The sequence below is a fragment of the Lagenorhynchus albirostris genome, chromosome 10, assembly GCF_949774975.1.
Source record: "Lagenorhynchus albirostris chromosome 10, mLagAlb1.1, whole genome shotgun sequence".
NCBI classification, from domain to species: domain Eukaryota; kingdom Metazoa; phylum Chordata; class Mammalia; order Artiodactyla; family Delphinidae; genus Lagenorhynchus; species Lagenorhynchus albirostris.
In genome coordinates, this window is record NC_083104.1 from 13,453,447 (window position 1) to 13,460,922 (window position 7,476).

A 7,476-nucleotide genomic window follows, 5' to 3' on the forward strand; every position below is an offset into this window, starting at 1 on the left:
TCATATCGATGACTTATTTTTACCAACAACTTCCAGACACCGAACGGCTTGGCATTCCCTTTTCTCTCCTCCACTTCTTATTGTTCCACCTGTCTTTAGCCCGGCCTTTTACTTTGTTCACATTTTGTGTCTCCTATGTGCCTTTTGTGCTGCTGTCATCCTGGAAGACTGTCTAATGTCACAAAGTTAGAATGTCTCTGCTCTGTAATGGGATACTATAGTTGGAAGCAAGCAATGATGATTTCGTAAATACATTAACAAGGAGAAGCAGCAGTGTACTGCTAAAATATGTACAAAACTTAAATAAAGAATAACCTAGAGTTAATGATTCTCCAATTATGTGTGGTAAATTAACAGTTTGGTTTTTTTCAACCTGTTATGGACCCATAGATGGATACTTGTGTAAGTATCACACAGCTGGGATTGACTAAGCACATGAGTTCAGTAATAACCAGACCGGTGTATACCAAGTTCAAAGAGGTATGAGTTTCTAAATTCCTTCTCTCAGTAACAGAAACTAAATGCATAAAACTTACTTTGTCATGGAGCAGCAACAAAGCTCAAAGAAAGGAATAATCCACAAACTAGATTTGAAGGAGCAGTGTAGAGTACATATGCTTCTATAGTAAACACATAATAAATATTGGTCAAAAGGCCCCTCACCACCCATACCGTGAAGGTGGTTTTCATTCTTTACAATCTAGTCCCTTTTTTCCTAGAAGGCTTTTCTAGACCCTCAGGTCTTCCTTTAACCACGTGATTCATAAATTATATCCATATTTCTCTGTGGACACGTCTTTTTCTATTAAATGCATTTGTGCCTTTCTTTCCCCTTCTTTGGACTGTAAGCTCGAGAGCATGACTCTATCTTACCCGTTTTTGCATGTCTTGTAGTACTAACTACAGTAGCTTATACATCAAAGACGGTCAATAAGGATTTGTTCTAACTGAGGTATTTTTTCGCTTTTTAATGTATCCAGTCAGCTGATTTAGGCACTGCCTAACAAATTCTGAGACAGAGGGCCAGGGTCTATGATGTAAAGTGATACTGAGTAGCACCCTGTAGCTGACAATCCATTCTCCCCTTATATGGATTATTCTGATGGCTGTGAATTTTAACTGCTATCCTGGAAAACCTTCAAAACCAGCTTTCTGTTGATAGGTGATAGGACGAGACTGAACTCATTCAGGTGAATCAGGACTGAGGAAAAAGAAGAAAGCCGACTTGGGGATCTAGGTGAAACATGGTAAAGTAATTTAAGTTTTTTTTTTCTTTACATCTTTATTGGAGTATAATTGCTTTACAATGGTGTGTCAGTTTCTGCTTTATAATGAAGTGAATCAGTTATACATATACATATGTTCCCATATCTCTTCCCTCTTGCGTCTCCCTCCCTCCCACCCTCCCTATCCCACCCCTCCAGGCAGTCACAAAGCACCACGGAGCTGATCCAGGCTTTAAAAACTCTGCATGTTCAGGTTGGGATAGAAGAGAAATTAAGGACACAAGAAAATCAAACAGAATTTTAGAGGAATGGGGACAGCCAATGACCTTGTTGAGAGAATAAGCAGGATATGGGTTCAGAAAGACTAGGAACTGAGATTCAACGCCTTGTGTCAGCTACTAACTCCATGACCTATGGAGAATCACCTAGTCTCTCTATGCCCCAATTTTCTCATCTATAAAATAACAGCGTTGGACTCACTCAGTGGTTCTATATTGGTTAAGGGTGAAAAAGAAGCCATGAAAACTTTCCCATAAACGCACTTGCACATACACATGATATTTGCATTCAAAGATGTCATGAATTATATTACCACCACCACCCTCTCTCCTCAGTCCATGTATACAATCTCAGGCTAATGAAGGAGTTAAACAAAGAAAACAGGATTTACCAAAGAACACACGGAGTAAAAGTACACAAAAGTATTTTTTTAAACACTGGTCATTTAAAGCTAGATATTTCAAAACCTGCATATTTACGTTTCAGATTTTCAATGACAGTTATTTTCAAAACAAATTTAGATACTGGTCATCAGTTAGCTCAATTCAATCTTGAAGAATTAGGTGAATTTTTAGCATATTTAGTTAAGTGACAAACATTACTCATCAAGATCACTAACACAGCAGCAGGTTTGGTAGATTTTTCTTTAAGAGAGAAATATATTTCTATTGTTGTCTCAATTCCAAAATTGTGTGTGTGTGTGTGTGTGTGTGTATATATATATATATATATATATATATATAATATCAACCATCTCAGTTCATTGGTGTTCTCTGATTTGAATTTCATACAGAAATACACGGTCTGTTACTAGTAATTCCAAATAAGAATAAAACATAATAATGATTATCCAGGATGCAGCTGAGAGACTTTGGATTAACATCTGTACTATTTCTCAATGTATCCATGCCGTATTTAAATAACAAAAAGGATATTTTTTCTGTGTATTTTGTAACAAAAATTCATAATAATGATGCTTTGCATTTGCTATAATTGACACATTTCATCTGAAGTTTTTATTTTCTCTTGGTTAACCAAGCTCACTGCCTAGAAATTAACATTAGCATAAAGGGACTAGCATTTCAGTTCTCATCTAAGGAAATCCACAGCCTTTCAAGCATGAACTATTTGGTTTCACAAAGATGGAGGGAGAGATTTTAGAAAGTTGCTATCCAGGTGTAGAAAACAGATATCCTAACTTTAATACCTTTAAGACCAGGGTTAACAATATTGTAAGAAAAATGAGTTAAAGAGTTGCTTTATTTCCCCAAACCTTGAGGTGCCTGAGTTAAACAGCCCTGAGAGTGACATTCTCAAATGCAACACGGAGCATGACACTACTAAGTCTGTTCTATCCGTGTGTAGGAGCCACAGAGTGACTTTCCAGTGGCTTGAAGGTATACACAAAACACTGTGCATGTGCTATTTTCAAAGCTGAGAAGATTAACTTCACCCTTCCCTTTATCACAGTAAACTGTCCTATGTAACTAGTGGAGTGGCCGTGATTTTTCAGCCTGTGAGGTAAAGGAGCATCTCAGAAAGCAACAGAGGAAAGGATTAATAAGCCAATACACCTCAATGTTGGTCTGTGGACCACCTGCATTGTAATTACGTTATGCTTATTTTTTTAAACCCCAGTCCAGACTGACTACACCAGAAAAATCTGGGGTCCATGAATCTGCCTTTTAACCTGGTTCTCTGAGGGATTCTTTTGTACACTGAAATTTGAGAAGTACTAACACAGACCCTTCTGATGCTAGCTCTCCATTTCCTAACAGCAGAACACCAGCCAACACTGGCTTTAGACCCCCCCTTAGACTTTCTCTCTTAAGCAAAGTTTAACCAACAAATTCTTGTTTGAAAACATTTAGAGAAGAAATTTTAGCACATGTTTGGACTAATAGTTGAGAGGTAAGAAGCCAGGAACAGAAAACGATAAAACTGACCCACACAAAGAAAATGGGTGGACTTGTCAAACTCTGGGACTAAAGCTGTATAACCCTTAGAACACTCATAGTTGAACTCAAGAAGCTAATTGTGAGAACCCCCAGGGCTGAACCCCGTTGACAAAGAAGAGGCATCCTCAGGGAGACCCACTAGTCCACTTCCCTGTAGCAAAATCCTACCCTCACTTGATACACACAACATTCCTGCTATACCCACCCTTTATTTATATGTAATGAATCTCATCTTATTTAAATGACAGGCTGTTCAGATTGATGTTTTTACTTTGGGATTACCAATAGGGTAAAAAGTCACGGTGGTGCTCTCCTGCCTTGGAGAAGTTAGGGGAATGGGCTCACATTGTTTTTAGGGATCTCTCAGGAAAGGAGAAGGTAAGGATCTTTCATACTTCCGGGAAGTCTCAAAAATCACGGTTAAGAAGAAGGATGGGGGAAGCAGCCAGGTGGTCAGAAACCCAGATAGAATCTCATAGATTACAGACCACTGATCTCAGCCCCAGCTTGGGGGATTTAGTGCAAATGCCGATACTGGTACATCCTGATTTTCTGGGTTCTCCCCTCCTTGACAGCTAACTGCCAATCGGTCACTAGGTTACCTCTAGCCCCACCACCCATGATCCCTAAACTCTATCCCACAGAAGCTCTCCGATTTTTATTCAGGGATAGTTTAAAAGAGAAGAGAGAATCTATGTTAAAGAAACCCTGCTTTCATGCTTCAATGAAGAGTGGGGAATGTTTGGATCTTCAGAAAAGAGTAGAGATTTCATGACCAGAAACTTATTTAGGTTAAAGATCAGGCTACTCTAAACCTTTCTCCCCTTTTGCTCAAATATTAATTTAAATAAATTTAATTTAAATGTATAAGTTAATAAAAAGTTAAATAACTTTTAATTTAAATATTAAAGGTTACTGAAAAACATTGCTCTCAACCAGCAATTCTCAAACTCCTTTTCCCATTTGATGCTTCTCTTTTTAGAATCTATTCTGGGGAGAGATAAAACCAATGTTTGTCAGCCAACTTCTTCCTTTATCCTCCTGCAAGCAGCCCAGAAATAAACTGTAGTGCCAGGGCTACTCTTCAAAATTTTAGATTATTGAAAGAGATGCAGAGAATCACAGAATTTTAGATTAGAAGAGATTATTTATTCCTAAATGTATTTTCCCAGATCACAGACTAAAACTGTACTGCATCTGTAATAGAAAGAAAAATGATTTTCACCTAAGAATAAAATAATACTCCAAGAAAAACAGTAATAAAACAACATTGGACCATCAGATGTGAGTGAAATCACTGATGTCCCAAAGCTGCAGATAAAATAAGTTATAGCTAGATGTCACATTCTATCTGCAGCTTTGGGACATCATTGATTTCACTCTCTATTTTATTCTTTGAATTAATTTGGTCCATTTCTGCATGTCCCCAAAGTTCTCTCCCAGTCAAGCAGGATGCTGCTCAGTTAGGCTACCAGAAGCCAGACTGGGCTAAGGAATTGGAATGGATAGGGCCAGCATGAAGTTTTCTGAGACTGACCAGAGAAAAATAAGGCTGAATCTCAGGTGATAGTAGACTCAGGGAAGCAAAACAGAGGCCTGAGTATCAGGTCCCAGGGAATAAGAGTAGAGCAAACTCTGGATTCCAAGTGAAAGGTCAGCAAAAGATAACATGCATAAAGGAGCAAGTGAGAGGGGAGGTAGAGCTTACAGAAATCCACTGATGCTAAATATAGATTTTTTTTTTTTTTAACAGGGATCTGTGAACAGTCCTAAAAGGTAACTGAGATGGGAAGGAAAGTCATTTAGCAGCTGAGCCATATTAGACAGCAGGGATGAATTCAGGGTAAATATTTCATAGAAGATAACTTAATAAAAAAAATAGTCAAGCTATCTCCAAAATAATTATTCCTCAAAGTGTGGTCTAGTAACCTCATGCACCAATACCCCCTTACCAGGGGGTACTTGATAAAAGGCAGATTTCTGAGCTCCTGACAGACCGACCCAGCACCTCTGTTCATTACTGTGCATTCTGCAGCTGGAAAACTAGTACTTTCAATTACGAATTGAGCACAGATAACTTTCAGCCCTAGACCAATTAAGGACACCAATGAAGAAAAACAACCCTGCAGAGTTTTGTTCTGTGTGCTAGATTACTCCGTAGCTACCATGTGGGATGGGGTAAAAGGTCGTGTTTTGCAAGCATAGCCCTTTGGTCAATGTGCTTCTCTTCCGCTGGAAATATTTTTCATCTGTTGCAAACTCAGTGACACAACTCTGCTGGGAAAGGACAAAAATGCAGTACTATGATTTCATCCCAGAAAACTAAAAATACCGGATTCAATTCTACTTGTAATTGCTGTGGAGTTCCCAGGCGTCACACTTGAGGGTTGTTTAGGCCCTTCATCCTCACGGCAGGTAGAAAGTACTGCCATAGCAGCCAAGAATCTAGGACTATGATATACAGTCAATTTTCCTACAACATCAAATAGGTCGTTTGATTAAACACCTGGTCTTGGGCAGAAATGGCAACGATCTCATTTCAGGAAGCCAACTCTAGGAGACCTAATGCAGAACAACCAGGGCTTGAAATATAAGCTCAGAACATGAGCCCATGGGTTTAGATGAGAGTTTTATCTGGGTCACATCTGGAGGGCAGGTGGACTGTTGCATTCGGCACGCACAGAAGCATCCTGACGCGAACCACAGAGGCTTTGCCGTGTTGTGTCTTTTACTCTGCATCCTGCAGAGCCCTTGACCAATCCAGAGAGTAAATGCTGCGTGTGTGTGTTCGCGGGTGTGTGCGTGTGTCTGTGTGTGTAATCAGGGAGAACAACGCTGCCTTATTGGATTGCAAAGCAAAGCCATGCCACGGGGGACAAGGAACGGGTAGTCCCACTAAGCTGGTTTGTTGGGTGTGCTCCAGCGTCATGGTCACATTTCGCTTTTTCAAGGGGGAAGCCCAAAGGGGAGAACCAAATGTTCCAAGAAGGGCACACACAGGGCCCACTGTATCTGGCTGGCTGTGAGCCTTCTCCTCCAGCTTTTCTAATGATCATGGAAATTCGTTTTGGCTAAAAATCTGTAAGGTCAGCAGCATCTCCGTGGATCCAAATTACTCACAAAACGTATGGGCAATAACCTAAGGAAATTCAGAAACAAATGAAATACTGTAACAGTGATTTTCCAGAGTGTGAGAATTCCTTTAAAATTGAATAAAATTGAATCTACTGATCGTAGAAATGACTGGACAGCTGTCAAACGATCATTACAAATACGATTTACTGTTGTTCGTCTTTATAAAATAAATAGCAGGGGATGTTCAAAGGCCCCACACAAGGGCTTATGTGTGAAATTAGCCTACACACAGCATTTTTATTGAATAATTATTCCATTTGGTTCTATTTGGTTGGTCAGTTGAATGGAGCAAAGGCAAAACAGATACTAGAGGAGACAGACATTCCTACTTCAAGGATAACACATTTCTTTCATCCGTTCTTGCTTCCACCTTCCTTATTTATTTTTTTAAGATATCTTTATTTTATTTTTTTTGGCTGCGTTGGGTCTTCACTGCTGCACGCGGGCTTTCTCTAGTTGTGGCCAGCAGGGGCTACCCTTCGTTGTGGTGCGTGGGCTTCCCACTGCGGTGGCTTCTCTTGTTGCAGAGCACGGGCTCTAGGCACATGGGCTTCAGTAGTTGTGGTGTGCAGGCTCCGCAGTTGTGGCTTACGGGCTCTAGAGCGCAGCCTCAGTAGTTGTGGCACACAGGCTTAGGTGCTCCGCAGCATGTGGGAATCTTCCTGGACCAGGGCTCGAACCCATGTCCCCTGCATTGGCAGGTGCATTCTTAACCACTGCGCCATCAGGGAAGCCCCCACCTTCCTTATTTTGACTCCCTCAAATGAGCATTTTAAACAGCAAGCAACAGAGAAGTCTACTGACAGATGGTATATGTTTTGAAGGCAGAAAGTGAAAGAAAATCCAAACGAGAGGTGAACTCTTCTACTCTTTCTTTG